At 44.7% G+C, this 25,201-nt stretch overlaps 2 long non-coding RNA genes across 2 annotated transcripts; both read left to right on the top strand.

Moving 5' to 3' along the window:
- Positions 1-515: 515 nt before the first annotated feature.
- Positions 516-5,030, top strand: LOC118729884. The gene is made up of 2 exons (XR_004991297.2): positions 516-657; positions 4,938-5,030. It is a non-coding gene; the product is annotated as an uncharacterized LOC118729884 (long non-coding RNA).
- A 2,993-nt stretch (positions 5,031-8,023) lies between these two features.
- Positions 8,024-24,956, top strand: LOC118729885. Its single transcript, XR_004991298.1, has 2 exons — positions 8,024-8,072; positions 24,503-24,956. It is a non-coding gene; the product is annotated as an uncharacterized LOC118729885 (long non-coding RNA).
- Positions 24,957-25,201: the final 245 nt, after the last annotated feature.

Raw genomic sequence — 25,201 nt, 5'->3', positions numbered from 1 at the left:
CCCCCGTCTCTGCCCAGGAGGCCACCCTGAGGTGCTGGGCGCTGGGCTTCTACCCTGCGGACATCAGCCTGACCTGGCGGCGCGACGGGGAAGACCAGACCCAGGACGTGGAGCTGGTGGAGACCAGGCCTGCGGGGGACGGCACCTTCCAGAAGTGGGCGGCCCTGCGGGTGCCCCCCGGAGAGGAGCAGAGATACACGTGCCACGTGCAGCACGAGGGGCTGTCCGAGCCGCTGGCCCTCCGATGGGAGCCGCCCGGTAAGACCTTCGTCTTCATCATCCTGGGCATCGTGGGGGGCCTGGTTCTGCTGGGAGCTGCGGCTGGAGCTGTGATGTGGAGGAGGAAGCGCTCAGGTGGAAGAGGAGGGAGCTATGCGCCGGCTGCCAGCAGTGACATCACCCAGGGCTCTGATGTGTCTCTCTCAGCTTTGACTTTGAAAGCGGCTGCCTTGTCGGAACTGAGTGATGGAAGGTGTGTTCCCGCTCCCACTTCCTGACTCAGCAACCTCTGATTGGGGGGCTGTGCCCCCCCCCCCTCATCCACACTTTCAGGCTGGACCCTCCCCATCTCCATCCCTGCCTTTCCTCCCTGGTGCTCTGACCTACATCTTCCTTCTCCGGATTGAAATGAGACTGTGGATTGACCTGGTTCTTGTTGTGGGGTCGAACCTTGGGTTCAAAATAAGACCACCAAAGGCTGATGATATACTAAAAAAGGAGGCAAAAATTTATGGAAATATCTGGCCAGGACAGCCGCAAGAGCACCACACGCAGGCGGTCTCTACACTACTGGGACTGTGAGGCTTTAGGGCAGGGGTCCTCAAACTTTTTAAAGTGGGGGCCAGATCACGGTCCCTCAGAGAGCTGGAGGGCCGGACTATATGAACTACTAATTCCTACCCACACTGCACATATCTTATTTTGAAAAAAGGTAACAAATACAATATAAATAAAATGAACATTTATAAATAGATCACTTACCAGTATTTCAATGGGAACTGTGGGCCTGCTTTTGGCTAATGAGATGGTCAATGTCCGGTTCCATATTTGTCACTGCTAGTCGTAACAAGTGATGCAAGTGGGCATCAGTTAATCTTGATCTGGTTGGAGATTTCAGATGTTTCATTCTTGAAAAAGTCTGTTCACAGACATACGTGCTACCAAAGATGGTTACCATTTTGAGTGCATGGTTCCTGATATTTGGATATGTCTCAGAGGGGAGAGATGCATAGAAATTCAGAAGGCTACTTGATTTGAATGCATCTTTCAGAGAGTCACAATTCTGCAGTTCAGCCAGTTCCATTTGGTAAATTGTAAGGACATTTTCAATCTCAACAGAAAATGGGTTACGAAAAAGCTGTATGTCCTGTTCATGGAGATGAAGCTCTTTGAATCTAAATTGAAACTCCTTTTGCAACAATTCCAGTGAATCCACACATGTTTTCTTTGGGAATGCAACCAATGGTTTTGAATTGTTGGGAAATGGCTGAAGTTTTCCTCCTTTACTTGTTTGATGAGAAGGCCTAATTTTACTTCAAATGCTTTCACATTCGATGCCATATCACAGATGAGCTTCCCCTTTCCTTGAAGTTGCAGATTGAAACTGTTGAGTAGCTCTCAGAAAGGCAAGGTGCCATTTCCATTCTGCATCATTGAGCTCTGGTACTTCTTTGTTTTTTGAAAGTAGAAAAGCTGTAATCTGCGGAAGTAAGTCATAGAAACATTTCAAAACTCTCCCTCTACTCAGCCAACGGACTTCTGTGTGGTACAGGACATCCTCATGGGCAACATTTAGCTCAGACAGAAATTCCTGAAATTGTCTGTGGTTTAGTGCATGAACTCTAATGAAATTAACACGATACCACAATTTTCATAACAGAGTCCCACTTCAGTGATTTAAAACACAGCGCTTGTTGGTGGATGAGGCAGTGTATGGCAATTGGATGAGGATGGTTATGTTTGTCCATCTCTTGTTTAATGTGAGCAATTACTCCTCTCTTAGACCCCACCATGCTAGGAGCACCATCAGTTGTCACACTGGCTAGTTTAGCCCAGTCCAGCTCCAAACCATTCACAGTTTGGCAAACCTTTTCATATATATCCACTCCTGTGGTTGTACCTTTGATACTTTGCAGTGCAGCAAGCTCTTCTGTGACTTCAAAATACTCATTTGTCCCACGCATAAAAATGAGAAGTTGGGCAGAATCGCGAACATCATTGCTTTCGTCGAGTGCCAAGAAAAAATAGCAAAGTTTTTTTGCAGAGTTTTGCAAATGGTGCTGCAAATTGTCTCCCATTTCTTCAATCCTTCGTGTCATTGTAGCTCCTGAAAGAGTTATTGTACAGTGGTGCCTCACACAACGAACTTAATTCGTTCCAGGAGCAAGTTTGTTATGCGAAAAGTTTGTTATGTGAAACGCGTTTTCCCATTATTTGTCAAAATGGTGAAAATGGTGGTCTTGCTGAGGCCAAACTCTTTGACGAGGTCACACTGTTTTACCCCACATTCACTCCTTCTAATTATTTCCTGTTTCATTTCAACAGAAATCACCTTCCTGCTTTTTTTAGAAGCCATGATATAAAAAAAATATTGAGTTTAACTTAAAAGGACGACTGCCGTGATACGTGCGTGATTTAATTCGTAATGAAGAACGATTGCCTCGATACGTGCTTAAGTTAAGCGCAGTGACTAACGACTGCCTGCAGTGCCTGCGCGGAAGGATGCAATACATCGGCAGCGATCGTGGAAGCTCGGGCGAAGCAGTCGTGGAAGCTCGGACAAAGCGGTCGTGGAAGCTCGGGCGACTTCGTTGTGTGAAACGAAGTTCGTTGTATGAATCATGAAATGAAGTTCGTTGTGTGCAGCGTTCGCTGTGCGAGGCGTTCTTTATGCGAGGCACCACTGTACTAAATAAATCGGCCTTCTCTGGACACATCTCTTTGGCAACAGAAAGAAGGCATTCTTTAACAAATTCTCCCTCCACAAATGGTCTGCCATTGCGCGCTATTAGCTTGGCAACTTGAAAACTTGCCCGCAGTGATGAAATATTTAGCTGCTTCTGTTTCACAAAAGTATTTTGCTGAGTTGTCAGTGTATGTTTCAGTTTTAATGTTTTATCTTTTCTCACTTCTCCGACCAAACAATCATATTTATCTTTATGTTGAGTTTGATAGTGGCGTCGCAAATTGTATTCTTCGAACACAGCAACTATATTCTGGCATATCAGACACACAGCTTTTTCTTTGTACCGCGTGAAAAAGTAATCATAAGTCCACTGTTCTTTGAATATCCTACACTCGGAGTCAATTTTTCTTTTTCTTGACATCATTGTTTCCTAGGGAATCCAAATTGCTATTAGTAAAATACTAATATGTGTGTGTGTGTGTGTATATATATATATATATACATATATATATATATATACACACACACACACACAGTGTATGAACTCCCATTAGTAGGTCTCTGCCCCCGATGTGGACACTTACCTCTTGCAGGCTTTTCTAAGCAGACCAGCTGTCCCTGATGGGGTTCGGTTATATCTCCCTGTATAACGGCCAAATTGATATGTTTGGAATCAGCATGTGAACACTGAAAAGGAAATGAAAAAGCATATAAAATTTTTAATGTAAACCTCTTTAAAAGGCTTTAATCGTCTTTTTATACTGGAGTTGACTTTCTGGTTTGGAATGGGCCTGGCTATATTAGTAGGAAGATGCGATCAGGGTTGCCTCATGGAAAAAAAAAAGGCTGTTGGCTGGGGCGGCATGCTGTCAGTCTCAATTCTTCCACAAAGAGACTTGGTCCAAGTCGTCCACCCCCCCCCCCCCCCCTACCTGGCAGAATTTTGATTTCTCATATCAGCACCGAACACCTTCCCCCCAAAACTGGCAGAATTTTCCATATGGGCAATTCAGCACCGAACCCCTAACCTCCCCCCACCTCCCACCTGGCAGAATTTTGATTTCACATATCAGCACCGAACATCTTCCCTCCAAAACTGGCAGAATTTTCCATATGGGCAATTCAGCACCGAAGCCCTGACCTCCCAACCACCCCCCACCGCCCACCCCCCAACTGGCAGAATTTTGATTTCAGCACCGAACGCTCCCCCCCACCCCAAAGGGGAATTTTCATATGAGTCACCAACCCCCCACCCCCCAATCGGGCAGAAACCCCCCATCTGGCAAAAATTTCTTTCTATGGCACTTTCGACCGACCTTTGGTGAAGGCAGTGGAGGGAGAGGAGGAGAACCTCACTGACAGGCAGGCACAGCACACAGACACCACGTTGCCTGGGGGTGAAGCGGGCGCCTTTTTACATCATTGCCTCGCAGCGCAGCACAGCACAGCACAGACGTGCCTGTGCGGCGGCACGTCGCACGCTCTGAGCCCAGCAGGCACTGTGCTCTTAAAGAGGCAGAGGGGTCCGAGCGGCCGTGCAGTGACAGTGTGTATGCAGGTCCTGGCGGCCGAACTGTAACACCTCGGCTGCGCTCACTGCCCAAAAAACCTGGCGGGCCGGATCAGACTCCTCTGCGGGCCGCATGTGGCCAGTGGGCCGTAGTTTGAAGACCCCTGCTTTAGGGGCAGGTAGTTCTTTTTAAAGGTTCTTTTGCAACAAACTGTTGTTTGGAATTTTCTGCTGTTCTTCCTAGATAAAATGTTGCTTTCTAGTTTGCTTTAGCCCGTTTGAAGAATGATGAAGATAAACTTAGCTGTCTGACCTTGCAGGCCAGAGACCAGATATGCCCACAATCTCAATACCATGCTGGGTGCACCTTCTCAATTGGATAGAACAGCATTGTTTTTCAAGGCCAGCAACGAGATAACCACTAAGTGCACATAGGGCTGGCTCTTTAATTAAAAAAAAAGAAAAAGAAAAAGGAAGTGCTGCCTGTAATCCTGCTTAGAATTTGAATTCATCCTATTTCAGTTCTTCTATTCTTGCTGTGACTGGTGACTGTAATTAAAGGAGACCCTCTAATTATTATAATTGTCTTGTGAGAGCAAATAAACAGAAGCACCATGCAAAAGAGAAAGAGAGAGAACACAAACTGGGGTGCCTTCTCCTTTTCTGTGGGGGTGTCTGTCAGCTCTGGAGCGCCCCGGATGGAGGAGGACTGACACACAGAGAGAGAGAGAGGGAGAGAACGGGGGTGCCTTCTTTTCTGTGGGGGTGTCTGTCAGCTCCGGAGCGCCCCGGATGGAGGAGGACTGACCCAAGTCCGAGGTCGCTCTTGGATTCCCTGCCCACCACCCACTTCCCAATCACGGCGGGATGGGAACAAAAAGGCCTTGACCACCTAGTTTTAGGTTTACACGTGAGGAGAAAAAATCCACGGGCGTTCATTGGCCAAAAGCCATATATATATATTAGTTTGTGGGAGATCATAAATATTAATAATTAATGCCACCTTGGATAAATGACCTACTATTTTGTTTTTCAGAAGGGCCAGGTGATATACCCCAGAATTTAATATTGAGAAATTTTCTCTACAGCAGCACTCTGAATTTTTTTTTTAAAAATCAATCTTTATTGTTCATATTATTACAAAGGTTCCTCATTTCTTCCCCCCTCCACCAGGTTCCCACCCCACCCTCCGCCCCCTCCCCATCCCCCATTGTCCTTATCCATAGGTGCACAGTTTATGTTCAGTCTCTTCCTCCCTCCCTTTCCCCAATAGTAAATCCCTTTTCAGATAGTAAATCAGTTACTTAGCATTTTCTCATATCAATAATACCTCCACATGCCCAATGATACACTTCACACAAAAGACATTTCCAAATAGGCCAACCAGCCTCATCCAGGCCCCACCCAAGGCACTCACAGATAACACCCCAGCGCTATACTAACTCAACACATCCAGATCTAAGCCTTCATCACTTGATTCAGCAGACCCTCAAGTTCCCGCAAAAGTTTCCAGCCATGTCTGAGAGGCAGCCGTGGGGCAGGGGCAGGCGAGGAGCGAGCTGTTTTGGGCCAGGCTGCTCCGGGCCTGGCCTCTGTTGCTCTGGTTCGTTCCACAACCAGCTGCTCCGGGTCTGGTCACTGCCGCTCCCGACCTAGTTGCTCTGGACTTGGCTGCTGCTGCTCCGGGCCTGGCCGCACCCGACCCGGCTGCTCTGGGCCCGGCTGCTCCGGGCCCGGACGCTCCCAGCCTGGCAGCCGCTGCTCCGGGCCTGGCCGCTCCCAGCTTGGCAGCTGCTGCTCTGGGCCTGGCTGCACCCAACCCGGCTGCTCTGGGCCTGGCTGCTCCGGGCCCGGCCGCTCCGGGCCTGGCCGCTCCCAGCCTGGCAGCCGCTGCTCTGGGCCTGGCCACACCAGACCTGGCTGCTCCGGGCCTGGCCGCACCCGACCCGGCTGCTCTGGGCCCGGCTTCTCTGGGCCTGGCCACTCCGGGTCTGGGTGTTCCTGGACTGGCCACCCTGGGCTTGGCCGCCTCCGCCTCAGGCCTGGCTGCCACTGCCCCAGGTCTGGCTGCTCCAGTGCTGGCTGTTGATGCTCTGGTTCTGGCTGCTGCTGCTCTGGGGCCTGGCTGTTGCTGCTCCGGGCCCAGCTGCCACTGCCTTGTGCCTGGCCACTCTAGGCCTGGCCGCCACTGTTCCAACATTCTGTCCTTTTTTTTTTTTTTTTTTTTAAACGCATTTATGTTGCAATGTTGGCTGGTGAGTTGAGTTCTGACTTAGTCTTTGATTTTTCAAGATCTTCTTTGTATTCTTTCTTAAGTAATTTTACTATCTTTTGCTCTCACTTGATTTCTTCACATTGAGAACTTCTTTGGTTTCTTCCTCCTTGTCCTGGGAGCTCAGCAGGTTGGCCTGTGGCACCCCTTTGTTCTCCGTGGGCTCCTGCGCTGCTTCAGCCTGTTGCCGGGGTCAGCACCGCCCAGGAAGCAGCCCCCAGCCTTGGCTCCATTTCCCGCGCTCAGCGGTCGAAGGCTCAGGGGCACACTCCCACCCCCAAGGGGGCCCCGTCGCCTGGCTCCTTGCTGGCGCCTGGCTGGCCGGCGTCAGGCAGGGGCTCCTGCTCCCCGTCGAGTTCCTCCAGTCTGAAGCCTTCTTTCTCCTTCCCGCTAGGGGAGTCTAGGATCAGAGTCAACAGACTGTCCTCTGCGCACAGTGTGCTCGACTCTGGGGGCTCCGCTTTTCGCAGCTCCCCTGGGATTCCGCCTCACAGCCTCGTCTCCCCCTGCCTGAGCCTGGGTCCCCAGGGTCTGGCCTAGGACTGGCTTCAGAGCAGTCGAAACTGGGGCCCAACACGGCCGGGGCTCCTGTTTCCTTCCCTCCAGGGCAATCCCGCATCAGAGTCAACATTCCTTCCCTTGCAAGCAATGTGCACGACTCCGGGGGCTTGGCCTTTCGCCACTCTCCCAGGACTCCGCCTCACAGCCCTGTCTCCCTCTGCTACAGCTTGGGTCCCCAGGGATTGGCCTAGAACTGGGGTTCCGAGCAGTCCGGACTGAGGCTCAGCGCCGCCCGAGGCTTTGTTTCTTCCCACTAGGGTAATCCAGCATCAGAGTCAACATTCAGTCCTCTGCGCGCAATGTGCGCGTGACTCCGGGGGCCCTGCTTTTCGCTGCTCCCCTGGGATTCCGCCTCACAGCCCCGCCTCCCCCTGCCAGAGTCTGGGCCCCCAGGGTCTGGCCCATAACTGGGGCTCAGCACTGCCAGTTCGGGGCTTCAGCCCAGGCTGGGGGTTTTATTTCCTTCCTGCTAGGGAACGCCAGGCAGCACCCAGCCCTCTTCTCCTCTCTGGCTGCGACCTCTCCGAGCACACGTGCATGCGGGCTCGCAGCATGTCTCCGTACCTTAGGCTTTTTTTCAGCTCCTCTGATTTTCCTTCTGGTTTTCTCTTTCCTTCTGTTGTAGAATTTTCAGTCAGTCGACTATCTGTAGCTCTGGGCGATGTCCACTCTACATTTTAGTTGTATTCCATTGAAATTGTTGTGTGCTGCTGCGGTTAGGTGTCTACCCGAGCAGCCATCTTGGATCCCCTCTTTTCTTTTCTCTTCTTTTTTCTTCTTTTTTTTTAACTTTACGCTCTTCTCTGAGCAGCAGCTTTTTTAAGGTTAGTAAGTTGACAGTTCTCTTGTAAAACAAAAATATGTGACAAAGGGATATGTAAGGTTTTCAGGTGTGCCTACCTGGAAAGTTAAAATTGGCCCATTTTGCTGGAGGGCAAGGGCATTCTATTTTTAGGCAATTTATAATTCTGCTTTGCTTGTTTGCTTGTTTTTAGCAAAGTAAGGAAGAATGAATGGGCATCTGGGTTCCAACAACAAGTTGCTCTCATTGATCAACAGAAACTGTTCACAAAACCAATCACTAGAGCTGGTCTCCATGCATAATTCAGGCTCGGGAGCTCTTCCAGCCTGCTGTCATTTGCAACTGTATCCAGGCTCAGCTCCATGCGCTGGTCTGGCACTTCTTTCTGTCATACATATTCTAGTACTGTGTGTGCTGATTACTTAGCTAACAAAAACGTTGCCCTTGAAGAGCTCCCATTTTACTGAACAATGTGTCTGGGAGTGATGTAAACATTCTGTTTTGTAAGAAAACAAAGTGCACAGGGCATGGAGCAGCTAACCAGTATGTGGCTGGTTGTAATCCTTTCTCGCCCTAACTCAGTGGTCAGCAACTCATTAGTCAACAGAGCCAAATAACAACAGTACAACAATTGAAATTTCTTTTGAGAGCCAATTTTTTTAAACTTAAACTTCTTTTAACGCCACTTCTTCAAAATAGATTCGCCTAGAGCCACACTCAAGGGGCCAAAGAGCTGCATGTGGCTTTCGAGCCGCAGTTTGCCCACCACTGCCCTAGCCCCTTCGGATTTCACACTCAGTGCTAAAGTCTTTGAATTTCACTCTCAGAGTGTCTTTATGTAGTGTCTATTTTGAACAAGGCACAGAGGTAAGCATCTCTCCTATTGTGATTATAAATTCTCATAATGACCCTGAAGGGATTGATTCTGCATTCATTGCATTTTACAAGCAACAGGTTGAATAAATCACCAAAGTTCTTGACTCCCAAGTGGTAGAGTCCAGGTTTAAACTGAGGTCTACTGAAACCTTGGAGGGATTTTTGGTTTAAAGAAGAAAGTGCATGGGGAAAAGTACTAGCGTATAAGATTTCAAAATATTAACTACCAGTATCAGCATCATTACCATTTTGTTTCATATGGTGGTGCAAAAATAATTTTTCTTCCTACCTTCTAAGTTGTTCTGGCTGGGCCAATAATAATCAAATTAACATGAGACATTAACAGGAGGAAAATGTCCAAACTGTATTACAGCTATAATGCAGGGGGTGCCATAAGAATATGAGACCCAAGGAGGCACTTGGCAGTTGAGACATTTGCCATTCTGGATAAATGTGAGGGCAGCAAGGATCTGGGATTTTAAAGGGAAAACAAGCAGTTTAGAGATGGATAGAAAGAGCAAACATGTAATAAACAAATGCTTGCTGGGCCACTCAGAAACAATGCTACACAGAGGAAGTTCAACAAACAGGCTTTGCTAGATTTTTCAGGGTCTGGCACATGTAATCTATGATATTATGTTTTAAGTAGGTTTTTCTTTTTAAATTCCTTTGAGCAGATAAGGGGGAGGGTCAAAGTTTCTTTCCTAGTCTTGTTTTCTTAATAACCAGCCTACAATCAAAGTCCTAAAAGGCATATTTTGAAGAGGCAAAACTTTGGCCCCCCCCACATCCATCTATCTATATAAAAGGCTAATATGCTAAGTGTCTCTTCGCCCATCTGACTGGTTGCTATGGTGCACACTGACCACCAGGAGGCAGACACTCAACACAGGGGCTGCTGTGACATGCACTGGCCATTTACAGAGAAACGACAGCTGGGGCCTGGTGCCAACAAAGCAACACTCGGCTTCCCCCAAGTGGGACACTGGCCCCGCCACCACCCTAGAGTAACAGCCCACCAAATCGCAGCTGATGCTGCCATGGCGCAAAATGCAGTCCACAGCCCAGCTCATAAATGGGTTGTGGGCGCTGGTAATGATGTCAGGTAGCAATGTCTGGCTTCCTCTTCATAGCGACTAGCCTTCTTGCAGTTTCTTCAGCCCAGAAACACGACTGGCTTCCATTTCACACTTCTTCTTTTTTTCTTCTTTTAATTAACTTTTTTAAAAAAAAAAACTTTATTTTTATTTATTTTCTTTTAAAAATATATATTTTATTGATTTTTACAGAGAGGGAGGAAGAGGGATAGAGAGCTAGAAACGTCGATGAGAGAGAAACATTGACCAGCTGCCTCTTACACAACCCCTACCGGGGATGTGCCCGCAACTAATGTACATTCGCCTGACCAGAATCGAACCCAGGACTTTTCAGTCCGCAGGCCAACGCTCTATCCATTGAGCCAAACCGGTTTCAACACATTTCACACTTCAACCAAATATCTGTGAAGCCTTTTCTGTGCCTCATCTCATTTGATCCTCACAGAAGTCCTGCAGTAAGTAAATAGGATACTGGATGGAATTTCATTTTCTTTTCATTAGTCAGAAAATGGAAAATTAGAAAGCTTAGAAACTTGACCCAACTGAAAAGAGGTAAGAAATGGTGGACCTTGAAAATGACTTCAGATTATTTTAAGTTTTTAATTTGTGCACAAAAAAATGACTGCTTTTAGATTCATTACATGTTAAGCAATTTTACCATGAAATGAACTACTAATAGAAATTTTTAGTTAATACTTTAGAAACAGCTTTTTTGTACAATGAAATTTTCTTAAATATTTCAATTAGCAAATTTAAATTAATCTGAAAACTTGACTATTTTATTGTCAAATTTAAATCTTAAATGTTAATGGAATGGATTTTTTGCATCCTTGAGAAAGCCCTGAGCGTTCCTGAATTTAGGCTGGATTTAGATATAGGGCAGCTGCCATGAGCCAATTCTCTGTTGCCTGGGTCCCATTCTAAGTTGGGCCAAGTCTCTATTGTCTATTTGAGCTGGACAAGTCTCCGTTTGTTGCCTGGGTCCCGATCTGAGCTGGGCATGGGAAGCACGAAGCAGCCATGGGGCAGGAGACCTCCCTCAGAAGGGGTGAAGGTTCAAGCCCCTGCAATGTTGGGGGGGTGAGGATCTATGTCCCACCTCTGTTGACCCCCAAGTTCTCTCCTGATGGCCCTCTGCGACTGTGCCTGTCTTAGATCGTCCCCCTCTTGAGGAATCTTACCTGTCATTGGCTAACCAGCCATCCTCCGGGGCCAAAGCAGGGTGATGTGAGGTTCAGTTTTGTCTCCTTGGTAGCTTATGCCCCTATGGCCTCCATGCCCAGCACTTGCCTTGGGATCCCCTCGCCTGCTGACAGGATCCTGGCATTGATCACATACCTTGGGGAACCCAGGTTTCTTTTCCAGGGAGGTCCCAGCTAACCCCACTGGGTGAGGTTGAAGCCAGCCACCACGAGGCTTCAACCTCAGCATGAACTGAAAATCCAGGCAACAGCTGTGGGAGGGTCCCTCTTGGCAGAAAAGGCCAAAATAGAATGCTCAAGTGCCTTCCCATAGGGCCTTCCACACAGTGGAAGGGATTAAATCCTTTTTTGTCCTTTTAAATTACTGCCAAACATTCAAAAATTAGATTTTTAAGTTTGTTTGGGATAATTGTACAATATGCTATTGTAAAATATTGAGGTTATAATGAAATTGTAGAATAATATCATGTAAGGATATTCTTTGCTCTAGGCCATGGACATCAATTTAAAGAATATCCATGTGCATTTCCAGGGACCTTCAATGTTAGCAATGTTTGTGCCACCATAGGACGTCTTATTTTCTTGACCAAGCTGTAAACATCCTGAAGTTCCCTTTTTGATAAGGAAATAGAAAGCTCCCCACTAAAGCCATTATAAGTATAACCACCTTGGGAAGAAGTTACATGTTTGTCGGAGCTCTCCCCGACCATATTGGTGTTGTTGATAAATACTAGCACTGCCGAAACTGGTTTGGCTCAGTGGATAGAGCGTCGGCCTGCGGACTGAAGGGTCCGGGGTTCAATTCCGGTCAAGGGCATGTGCCTTGGTTGCGGGCACATCCCCAGTGGGGGATGTGCAGGAGGCAACTGGTTGATGATTCTCTCTCATTGATGTTTCTAACTCTCTGTCTCTTTCTCCTCCTCTCTGTAAGAAATCAATAAAATATATTTTAAAAATAAAAATAATAAATAAGTAAATAAGTAAATAAATAAATAAATAAATAAATACTAGCACTGACTTTCAAGTCCAGGTGGCTGGATTGACCATAGGAGGGTCTGGAACTTAAGTCCAGTAAGTTTCTGCTGCAGCCATCCTTACCTGGCAGCTGACGAGTGCCATCATATGAAATTCCTTGCGCAAGGCAGAGGCATTTTGATGATGCAAGGCATGAGAAAACGGGGTGGTCTCCTCTACTGAGGCAATGAGACGATCTACTTCCTCATTACCAGCAGCCAATGGACCTGGAAGGCCAGAATGGCAAGAGGTTGGAGGGGGTTACCTGAACCCCCTGTTTTTCACCACTTGATGAGCATCAGTGGTCAGCTTCTTCCATTGACCCCATGTGGGGACACTAGCTTCTCTGGCAGTCTTAGCCTGCTGCCTTACTCTCTGCTCCTCCTTTGGGGCTGGTGGCTGAGCTGGCATCAGCACCGAAGGTGTGATATTCAGCTTCTTGAATGGTGGGATGAGTTGTTATCCAGGTCCATGGTGGTGACGCACTGCTCGCTCTGGCACCCAGATGAGGTTAGAAGCACCTTCTGGGAAGATACAAACGTGGCCTCTCCCCCACTTCATTACTGGCCCTTTCCACTGTCCTGTTTGTAAATCCTTCCATCGTGCCATACCGGCAGATGCCACGGCACCAGGAGTTTGATGCCTCTTGGCTGCTGTGTGACCTTCATCATCACAATTTAAAAAATTTAAAGTGTAAAGGGCATGATTTAACGGATTTTGTGGGGTAGGATTACACCTCTCTCCCCCTTTTTGTTTTTGTAATTGAGTTTTTAAAGTTCGATTAGCTCTTTCTACAATTGCCTGTCCCTGAGGATTATAGGGAATTCCTGTTTTATGCATAATCTGGTATTGCTTACAAAATTGCTGAAATGAGAAGCTAGTATATGCAGGTCCATTATCTGTTTTTATTTCTAGGGGCCGTCCCATGACTGGAAAAGCCGCTAGGCAGTGGTCAGTCACATGCTTTGCACTTTCCCCTGTTTGGGGAGTAGCAAAAATGAAATGTGAGCATATGACTACAGAGACATGGACCCACCGAAACCTGCCAAAATCAGGCACATGTGTAACATCCATTTGCCAGATTTGATTAGGTTTAAGTCCTCGGGGATTTACCCTTAATGCTGGCACAGGGAGATGGATAACACACTGAGGGCATTGCTTGACAATTTGGCGAGCCTGCTCTCGAGAAATATGGAATTCCTTGCGCAAGGCAGAGGCATTTTGATGATGCAAGGCATGAGAGGCCTGTGCCATGGAAAATGGGGTGGTCTCCTCTACTGAGGCAACGAGACGATCTATATCCTCATTACCAGCAGCTAACGAACCTGGAAGGCCAGAATGGGATCTAATGTGGCCAATAAAACACGAGCATTGCCGTTTTTGAATAACTCTTTGCAAGGTGATAAACAAATGGAATAGCTCCTCAGAGTTTGTATGCCCGATGGTAGCAGTTTCAATAATTGTAGCCATTCCAACTACATAAGCACCATCACTGTAGATGTTGACAAGTTCAGAGGCGAAGTTTTCTAAAGCATAAATGAGAGCTTGGATTTCTACTCTGTGCAGAGGAATAATTTGTCTGAATTACTTTAGAACTCTACACTATGAAATCTGGCTTTCACTGAGCTGGACCCATCAGTGAAGACGGTTAGTGCTTGTGGGAGAGGTTGTTGCTTAACTATTTTTGGAAAGATAAAAGTTGTAACAGACAAAAACGGTAAAATCTTATTAGCAGGATAATGATTTCCAATTTGACCTGGATAGTTAGCAAGAGCTGTTTGCCAATTAGTAGAGTATTGCCATAGCCAATTTTGCTGTGTTATGGCAAACGGCACTGTAATGAGGGAAGGTTCTTGCCCTACTAATTAAACTAGCCTGTACCATGCTTTCGCTATGAGCTGAGAAACCAAATCATGAAAAGGTGTTAATACTTTAGTTGGAGAATGGGCCAAGTGAAGCCATTCTATTACTCCTGGGTCCTGCCAAGTGACTCCCGGGGGAGTGTGAGCAGTAGGGAAAATTAATACCTGAAGGGGTGCAGTTGAATCTACTCTTGTAAGCTGAGCAGCTTGAAGGGCAGCTTCTACTTTGGTTAAAGCAGTACCAGCGTCTGCAGTTAATTGTCTAGGAGAAGATGGTGAGGAATCTCCTAGAAGAATACCATACAAAGGAGCTATTGATAAATCTGCAGTAGTCAATTTTAATGAAGGATGGACCCAATTAATGTTCCCAAGTAACTTTTGAAAATCATTTAAAGTTATTAATAAATCTGTCTGAATTTGTAAGCATTGAGGACGCACAGTATGTCCTTCAATTAAACTGCCTAGATACTGAGGAGAACTTTTCTGTACCTTTTCTGGTGCAACACACAGGCTCATAGTTAAAAGCGAATGTTGTAAGTCTGCAAACACTTTATGAAGAGTGTCCACATTCTCATGAGCCAATAGGATGTCATCCATATAATGGACGATGTATGCCGGGGGGAGCTGCCGTCTTATGGGGCGGACAGCTGCATCCACAAGACCCTGGCATAACGCAGGACTGTTAGCCATTCCCAGCCGCAGCACCTTCCAGCAGTATCTCTTCGCTGGCTCTTTAAAGTTTATTGCAGGGACACTAAATGCAAATCGTTTACAGTCATCTGGATGCAAAGGGACAGTGAAAAAACAATCCTTTAAATCTAGAATGAGTAGTTCATAATTAAGAGGAATAGCAGTAGGTTGAGGGCAGCCCCGATTGAAGGGGGTTTTATTTATTGCTCGGAGATCTTGCAAAAGCCTCCATCCACCTGACTTTTTCTTAATTGCGAAAATAGGTGTGTTCCAAGGACTATAAGTAGGTTCAATATGACCAGCTTCAAGCTGTTCTTGTATAGAAGCTGTGCTGCTTGAAGCTTTTCTCCAGGTAAGGGCCATTGATCAACCCAAACAGGGTCATCAGAGAGCCATGTGATTTTTGCAGCAGTCTTTTTCTGGGTCGGAGAGATGACCAAAGCCCCTAACGAAAAGGCTGTGGCTCCCTGTATCCTAGCCCTCTTCTCCCTTGCTGGGTGGACGTGGGGATAGGGGATAGTCTGCCTTGCTGCCTTTTGCCCATTCCCTTAACGGGACAAAATTCTTGATTTAACATTTGAGCTGTAACTGCAGCATTGGAACTCATTAGTAATACTCCCATTTGCTCTAGAATGTCCCTTCCCCAGAGGTTAATAGGTAAATGATCAAGCACATAAGGTGTAAAATACCCTGTCTTTCCCTCTGAATCTTCCCACTTGATGAGCTGCGCACTCTGTTGAGGCTGAGAGACTTGGCGGATGCCTTGTCAATTGGCAGTGGCAGTATTAAGAGGCCGTGCAGGGGGCCAGTGCCTGGAAGCAATCACAGAAACATCTGCCCCCGTATCTACTGTTCCTCGGAAAACTTCCCCATTTAATTTTAATTCTAGCTCTGGGCGCCCTCTTTTAACTAGCTGCGCCCAGTACATTTGATTAGAAGATCCAAATCCTCCTTCTCCCCGAAGCTGTGTGGAGAGAAGCTTCCCTGCTGAATAATATGGCAAAATTATAATCTGGGCTATCCTAGTTTCTGGAAACATTTGAATTATGGTATTTACTGTTTGTGCTATAACTTTGATTTCACTAGTATAGTCTTGGTCTATTACACCTGGTAAAACCTGAAAACCTTTGATAGTTAAACTACTTCTCCCTAAAATAAGTCCCATAGTGCCCTTAGGTAATGGTCCATAAATCCCTGTAGGGATTGCTTGTGGCCCCATCTCTGGAGTTAGTACATATTTGGCGGTGGGACAGAGGTCCAATCCTGCGCTTCCTGGAGGGGCATGGTAGAGGTCTTTGACAGTGGGCCGACTGGCAGGCCGGTGTGGGACGGCTGTGCCGGGTTGAGTGACAGTGTCCCTACTGTTTGGTGGGGCTGGGGTCGGCCCCACCTGCCGTTTCCCTGATGTGGGTCAACAGGCCGGCCATCAATGTCTGTCTGTGAGCGGCAGACACTGGCCCAGTGTTTCCCCTTGCAGCAGCGAGGACAAAGACTTGGCTGCCGAGCAGGGAGACTAGGAGAACTTTCCTGACTCCCGAAGGCAGCCCGTTGCCTGCAATTCTTTGCAAAGTGGCCTGGTCTCCCGCAAGTGAAACAAGTCCTTTTTTCTTTGTTCCCTGAGTGGTCCCTCTGCAAAGACACCTTCAATGTAGCAGTCACTCCCTGAGCATAGGAAGACCCAATATCAGCGCAAATACGGATGAACTCAGAAATTGACCCCCTTTTTCTTAAGGGGCGTGGAGCCTCCTGACATGTTCTGTTGGCATTCTCAAAAGCCAGTTGCTTCACTAGCAGAGATTCCCGCATCGAGATCTCCAGCAACTCTGTCTACTGCCTGAAGCAACCGTGCCACAAAGTCCTGCCAGGGCTCCTCTGGCCCCTGTATAATTTTTGTAATGTCCATGGTTTTTTCTCCCTTAGTGGGCAGCTCCCTCCACGCCTTAGGGCCAAAAATATTTACCTGCTGATAAGCTTGCAAAGGGAGCATCATCTGAGCCTGTAAGCTGTGATATGCCCCGGTTCCTTTTAACATTTCAAGAGTGACAGGCACACCATGTTGTTGATTTCTAGCTTCCTGCTCTGCACTAAGTTCAGTCCAATTGGATTTCCACATTAAATAATCTCCAGGGGAAAGACATGCCTTAGCCAGTGTTGGCCAGTCCAGAGGAGGCAGAGCTTCACTAGTCACAGTGCCAAGCAAGCCCAAGACAAATGGAGAAGTGGGGCCATCCGTGGAAACAGAGGTTTTAAACTCCTTGAGGGTTTTAAAAGGAATAGCCTCATGCACTCTCAGTGTCAGCCCTGGGTTGGTAGGGTCTGGCCTTTCTAGGATCGGATTCATTGAAAGTCCTATAATATCCTCTCCCACTAGTCTTGCCTTCCGTAAGGTCAGCTGTCAAGGGGACAGTATTGGCCCAGAAGTTGAAGTTTTTACATTTGGCTGTGCGCCTGCTTCTAGCCTTAAAGGCCGGGTGGTGAGGGCTATTTTTTCAAAACTGTGAGCAAGATCTTTCCCATCATCTAAATAATCCCGCTCACAGTGATGCTTGCCTTTCTTTTCCTCAAACTCTGGCTCACACTCATATTTAGGAGATAAATAAGGCAGGCTCTCAATCATGAATGGTGGAACAGGGGTAGGAGCAGCGGGTAGAGGCTGGGAAGGTGGAGGAGGTGCAGAAGGTGGGGGCGAATAGAGATCTTTTTCCTGAGACCCTGAATTACCCATATTTTACACCTGGTTGATTTAGTTTCTTATAACAATCCACTCCTACTTACCTTAATTCTGTGGTGCGCGCACACTTTCTAGGAGAGATCCCCTGCCTCTTGTCCCACATGGGGCGCCAATATGCGGGGGCCTGACACGGCCGGGGATCTCCCTTCTCCGTGGCCAGCACGGAAAGAGAGATGAAATTGGTTCTTCGAAGAGGCAGCCAGGGATTGAGAAATAAAGAAATGAAGAGAGTCGATGCAGAAGTAGGTTTAAGCTGGGCCCCAGGCGGGTTGTAGACCTCCTCTGCTGGAGAGACTGACAGCCCCTGAGCCACACAGCACACTATTTATTCTCCAATACACAAAGGGGAGGGGAGGGGGGGTTCCACAGGAAAAACAAGGAGCCTGGGAGGGGCCAGGTCCCACCCACTCCTTCCTGCCTGACAAACACAAGCCAGGAACTAAGAACATCTCTACACTTCCAGGGCAGGAAGGTAACTGACAAGATTCTGTCAATATCCTAGGCTCAGTCAACAACAATCTAAAGAATGCTTTTCCAGGGGACCCCCTACAGGGGCTGAGGGATCCCCCCCATCAGTGCATGAATTTTCATGCACCAGGCCTCTAGTATACCGTGTTTCCCCGAAAATAAGACAGCCTCTGAAAATATGACCTAGCACATGGAAAGATAAGACATCCCCTGAAAATAAGACCTAGTGCAACTTTGGGAGAAGAAATTAATATAAGACACTGTCTTATTTTTGTGGAAACAGGATATATATATTGATATATATATATGAAAATTTAAGCGACTGACCAACCCTATGACACCCAATGACCACCAGAGGGCAGACACTCAATGCACACACATGAAAACATGGAACAGACTGATGAATCTCAGAGGGAAGGGAAGCGGGGGTAGGGCAGGAAAAGATTAACCAAAGATCTTATATACACACTAGAGGCCTGGTGCATGGATTCATGCACCAGTGGGATCCCTTGGCCTGGCCTGTGGGGATTGGCCCAAAACTGGCTCTCCAACGTCCCCTGAGGGGTCCTGGATAGCAAGAGGGCGCAGGCCAGGCTGAGGAACCCCACTGGTGTATGAATTCATGCATTGGGCTTCTAATATCTACAATAATGAAAGCATAATACGCAAATTGACCAAATGGCCAATTGACCAAATTGACCAAACAGTGGAATAACCTTCTAGACAATCTTCCTGATGAAGCCGGAGCAGCCAGGCCTGCAAAGGCCTACTCTTGCACTAGTTTCATGCATTGGGGCTATATATATATTAATATATATATATATATATATATATATATATATATATATCCCTAATGGTTATCTATAATAATAAAAGCATAATATGCTAATCAGACCAGACAGCCGAATGACCTTCCAGATGTAATTCTGGCCAAAAACATGGTGACAGGCAGAGGAAGAGGCAGTTAGGGGCAATCAGGCAGGCAGGCAAGCAGGGTCAATCAGGCAGGCAGGCAGAGTGATTAGGGGTGATCAGGCAGGCAGGCGAGCAAGTGGTTAAGAGCCAGCGGTCCTGGATTGAGAGAGGGATGTCCAAATGCCAGTTTAGGCCCGATTTCAGACATCCCCCAAGGAATCCCAGATTGTGAGGGGATGCCGACCAGGCTGAGGGACTCTCCCCTCTCCACACTCTGTGCATGAGTTTTGTTCACTGGGCCTCTAGTGTGTATATACTTTTATAGAAGTTATTGTCATTAAAACAATTCATATTAATTCTAAAGTATTACTAAAATCAATTTGGTCATTATGTTGTTGGTTTTTAATTTATGGAACCAGAAAAATGTAAATGCTATTATGTCTGTTTGGTAAGGGAGGAGTCTGAGAAATTTTTACATAAATGGGGCCTTCAAACTCAAATATAGGCATTACAGATCTTAGCAGGGGACAAAAGAAAGAAAACCCCCTAAAACTAGAAAATTATCCCAGACTTCCAAAAAACGTACCTAACTTAGAAGACAAACCTTATGTAAAGAAATCAGTTTCAGTATCAGTATGTGAAAATGGCAAATAAATGATACAAACAGTAAGTGCTTTAGGAATTCAGAGAAAGTACTCCCTCAAAGATAATGATAGTTCCAGGATTTCTGAATAGGGTGAACTTGGGCACAGCGGTCTGGTGGAAACGAAGATGGAGAACATGAATGGCTTCTAATATGAAGCGGTTATTTTAAGATAGCAGCAATGTTTAGAACAAACGAGGGAGAACAGAGGAGAGGGGAGAGACAAGGAGAACAGGTGGTAACTGGCATGAGGTAACTGAGGCCTGGCCTGAGGTAGTGGCAGGAAGAATCAGATGAAGGGACTGGATTCTGATGGTAAACTAAATCAGTTTCTCATGCTGTCAAATATCGTTTGTTTCTGTCATTTAAGTATGACACTGACAAAGTGTCATACTTAAATGACAGAAATATAGCACACAAATATAATATTGTGTGCTATATCGTTTATTTCCTTAATGTGTTCTTGATGTTCTTTATCCACAAATGGATTTTAAGCATGGCTGGAGCAGAAAACCAGCCTTTTGTATTTGTTTATATCCCAAATGCCTTGCAGAGTTCATCTATTTTGATGTTCATTCATTTGGTTTTTGAAAGACATTTCTTTGCAGTACCTAATACAACCTGCAGGGGGTAATAAAGTTTAAAGGAAAAATCTTCAGTGGCCATTGCACTGATATAATAACTGAATTTCAGTTTATTTTAATATATTGATATTTTTATTAATTTCAGAGTGGAAGGGAGAGGGAGATAGAAACATCAACGATGAGAGAGACTCATTGATCGGCTGCCTCCTGCACATCCCCCACTGGGGATGGAGCCGAGCTCGGGCATGTGCCCTTGACTAGAATCGAACCTGGGACCCTTCAGTCTGCAGGCCAACACTCAATAATTGAATTTTATGATTGTTTGTATTATGTGATTTTTGATGCCCCAAAGGAATATATGATATTTATGTAAACTCTAAAGTACAGTAACTTCACTCAATAACCTACTCAAAAATTAGAATGTAATCAATATATTGAAGGGTCCCCTGTGCTTTTCTCCAAATCCATTTTCCTTCTTTGCAGACATAAATGCTATCCTGAATGATATTGTTATCATTCTTCATTTTCCTTATATACCTTATATATATCCCTAAACAATATGTTTATTGTTTAGTTTTGCTTGTTTTCAAACTTTCCATAACTGGTATCACACTGAATATATCATATTCTTACTTGACTTGCTTTGTCATTCAACATTATGTTGATGGGTGGAAACACAGAGTCTATTATTAAGAGCAGAATGTGAAATTTGGAATATTCCTACAATTGAATGTAACTAATTTTATCTTTACTCTTTATATTAGCTTTGTGGGTAGCTTGATGAAAGAGGAGATTGATCATGTCAACAAGGGACTATTTGGAGGCCTCTGACCTGGTTCTTAGCCCTTGTAATGACATTTATGAACTTTACTTCTCTGCCTTAAACTAGCCCAGCATTTCTCCAGCTTGGTACAACTGTCCTCTGGGGCTGGGTGGCTCCTTGCTGTGGGAGCTGCCCTGTGCAATGCAGGGTGCTTACAGCATCCCTGGCCTCTTCCCATAGATGCTTGTAGCACCCCACCTCCAGCTGTGACAACCAAAAATGTCTACTGACATTGTCAGAGTGGGGGTCGGATGGGGAGAGGATGGCAAAATCACCCCTAGTTAAGAAATGCTGATCTAGTGTTTGTATTGGGAAAAAAAAAGAGGCATATTAATTATGATTTTTTCTTATTTTCTCTTGCTAAAAAACAACTGCATATTTATAAATAATTAAATCAATTGCTATATATAATCCTATCAACTAATTATATCAAAGTGCATAAGTAATGTTTCCGGGCTCCTCTGACCTTCTTGTGTTCTTTTCACATCTAATCACCATGACATCACTCATTACTGCCTACTTTGCTTTTTTATTACCAAGTTCCAAAATACCCAATTGCTACTCTCAACACACAATATTAATATTTACGCCAGTCTGAACTGCCCTTTCCTTCATAACCATTTTGTCCTTTTCTTTAAAAAAAAAAATAACCCTGTGATTCTGAGAATGCCACCACATTTGCATTCCATCAATGTGTACATGGTCTTAGTTCTTTGGAGTTGTAATTACTATATACTTCTCCCTGTATTTTTCTTTGGGGGTCTATATGTTTTTACCCCACCTTCTCTATTCACAGTAAGCCCTGTGTGGAATGCTTGCTTCCCAGGACATATCAAGATGGAGGGTTTAAACCAGGGCTTTGGATAATTCTAAAGGCAATGTTTTTAAAAACATTTCATTCTCAAAATGGAGCTATCAACTGTTACAGTGTGTATACATTTACATAAAAATCACATAATACAAACAATCATAAAATTCAGTTATTGAGTGTCGGCCTACAGACTGAAGGGTCCCAGGTTCGATTCTAGTCAAGGGCACATGCCCGAGCTCGGCTCCATCCCCAGTGGGGGAGGTGCTGGAGGCAGCCGATCAATGAGTCTCTCTCATCGTTGATGTTTCTATCTCCCTCTCCCTTCCACTCTGAAATTAATAAAAATATATTAATAAAAATATATATCCTATAGATAACCTTCTGAAAAACTTATGAAAGAATATTTGTGCCGAAACTGGTTTGGCTCAGTGGATAGCCTGCGGACTGAAAGGTCCCAGGTTCGATTCCGGTCAAGGGCATGTACCTTGGTTGCGGGCACATCCCCCGTAGGGGGTGTGCAGGAGGCAGTTGATTGATGATTGATCAACTCTCTACCGATGTTTCTAACTCTCTATCCCTCTCTCTTCCTCTCTGTAAAAAATCAATAAAATATATATATTTTTTAAAAAGGAATATTCGTGCTTCCATGTCACCTGACATACATTATTCAGACCATCAGACATCTGTAAGATTACCATCTCAGACCAATCCAGAGGCTAAGAATGCAGGACCTATCCTCAAGAATTCACTTTTTACTGTAAGAACTCTATATTCTTCTCTTTTCTTTAGAACAAGCTGGGTGTTACCTGGTAGTGTTTCTGATTTGCAAATCCTGAGACACATTAATAGATCTTTGTCATTTATTTCTATTTCAAGCCTTCTCACTTTTTTGTGCTCAGGCGACACACCTACCTGATTTTTTTTTTTTCTACTGGAATATAACTAACTCTAAATTGTTCCCTAACAAAGCTCAAGAGATGTTTTCTTATTCAGTTTTCCCCCTGCAAAGGATAAAAAGAGCTCTGCCAAGGAATGTTTGGGTTATTTTTTCCCCCCACATGTAGGCAAGGACTTCAGAATGGCATATATTTTATGGATCTAAATAATAACATCTTTCTTATGAAACAAGAATCTCCTCATAAGATCCCATCATAAAAAAACAAAACAATTGAAACCAAATAAATGTTAAATCCTAATAGAAAGCAGATTGTTTGCACGTCACACATGAAGAAGAAGTGCAGCTATACAGTGTAAAAATATGTGGAGGAAAAAGAAAACAAGAACACATGGTAAGTAAAACCACATTTTGAAATATGCCTGAGCACATAAGGAAGATGGGCGGTACCTCAGATTGTCTGCTTTCACTGTCGCCCTCAGTACGACTTCTCTGCTTTCAATAACTTGGTTATAAATCGTTTTTTGTTCAGATACCTAAATCCAATCTCTATGTGTACTTTTTCTCCAGCTTTTAGATTCTTACAATATTATCTCATTTTAGAATATTACCCAACTAATTGGAAAACACATGATGATTCTAACTTTTATGACCACATTTAAAAATAGAACCAATCCCCAGTTTTTATCTATATGACAAAAGATAGAACATATAAGTAAGACAACTATATATAGATATAGATATATATATATATAGAATATATATATATATATATATATATATACACTATATATATATATCTTTATTTATTTATTTATTTATTTATTTATTTATTTATCCAGTTCAAAGTCTTGGCATAATCGCACATAATTTCTTGCCCTTATCCTACACTTCTTTAGTGGTAGGTCCTATTGATTCTTCTTCCTGGATGCCAAACCCTCTTCATCAGCCCCGCTGTCACAACCTCAATGCCATCACCTTCATTTACGTCCTCACCACCTTCGAATAATCTATTGGTACCTCCTGAAGGATGAAGCCACTTCCAGTTTCTTTCCCATGCAAACCATCTCCTTGGCAGTAAAAATAAAAAAATTAAAAAAAAAAAAGTGTTTCTCTTACTTCTTTCAGCCAGTGATGTCTGGTCTCATTCTAGTCTCATACCTTTGGTGCAATCATTTAAGATAAAAAATTTGACCTTTCCTGATGACAGTTTTTCACCATGTTTTGACCAAGCAGCCAAAAACTAAAGGAAGAACATCCTCCCCAGTGAAGTTCAGTCTCTGGCATGCCTTCCCAGAACATTGACCTTTATTCTGCCCTTCGAATAGCTTTTTCCAGGGTTTTTTGTTTTGTTTTCCCCCTGAGGCAATGTCCCTGAGAGACAGAACTGTCTATTTTTAATAGAGAGGAGCTCAGATTCTGAGCCAGACTTTGAATCCTGGCCACCTCTTTCTAACTGTGTGACCGTGGGCCCGTTACTTAAACTTCTGTTACCCAGTTCCCTCGTTTGGAAATGGAGGTATGAGCAATACCTGCATCTAGGGCTACTGTGGCTGACTTCTTTACTAAACAGACTACGGCTGGCACAGAATAAATGTGCCACATCTGTTAGTTACTGTTATGTTATTACTGTCCCTCCTCTGAGGGAGTGGGAAGAGCAGTTATTAAATGCTTGAATGGGAAAAAGACAGAAGGGCTACAAGGAGCAAAATATAGATTTATATGTCAAATTATTTTATTTTATTTTATCACTAGAGGCCTGGTGCATGAAATACGAGTATCCTATCTACTTCTCCTGGGTGTGTAAATCACTTCAACCTAACTGACTTTTTTCTTTCCAGTAAATCATCAGGATTACCCTTTCCTGGATGAGCTTCAAATTTCCTTAGCGAATGACAGGAAAATGTTCAATGGGAAAGCCTACCACCCGAAGTACTTGAGTCCAGAACAGAGAGAAAACATAGCTTCAGTATTTTACTGGAATCTGAGTTAAGAAATAGGGATCACAGAACAAATAGCAAACAGCAGCTTGAGTAACATCAGAATGAAAAGAAAACGATGAACCAGGATTTGCAACCTGAACTATTAGGCAATATGGCTAAGGGAGCTAAGAAGATACCTCTTACACATTTTAAAAAAAAAATCCTCTAGAGTTTAAAATAAAAGGAATTCATTTAGAAGATTATTGATGCTTACAGATAAATGTCACAATTTTGCTCTTCAGGGAATCCTTTTGCAAATAAACTGACACTTCCATCTTGGCAATTATTAACTTGCCCCATTTCTCTAACTAAGGAAAATTTAGATTCTCTTTCTATTGTAGTTGAATGACATTTTAATTCATGTCTTTATAGGTAAAACTTTGTTGTTGTTGTTATTATTATTATTATTATTTTAATATATTTTATTGATTTCTTACAGAGAGGAAGAGAGAGGGACAGAGAGTTAAAAACATCGATGAGAGAGAATCATTGACCAGCTGCCTCTTGCACACCCCCCACTGGAGATGTGCCCACAACCAAGGTACATGTCCTTGACCG

The sequence above is a fragment of the Pipistrellus kuhlii genome, unplaced genomic scaffold (assembly GCF_014108245.1).
Source record: "Pipistrellus kuhlii isolate mPipKuh1 unplaced genomic scaffold, mPipKuh1.p scaffold_m20_p_3, whole genome shotgun sequence".
Lineage (NCBI taxonomy): Eukaryota > Metazoa > Chordata > Mammalia > Chiroptera > Vespertilionidae > Pipistrellus > Pipistrellus kuhlii.
The sequence above is the reverse complement of the archived record's forward strand: the minus strand, read 5'-3'. Positions and strand labels throughout refer to the sequence as shown.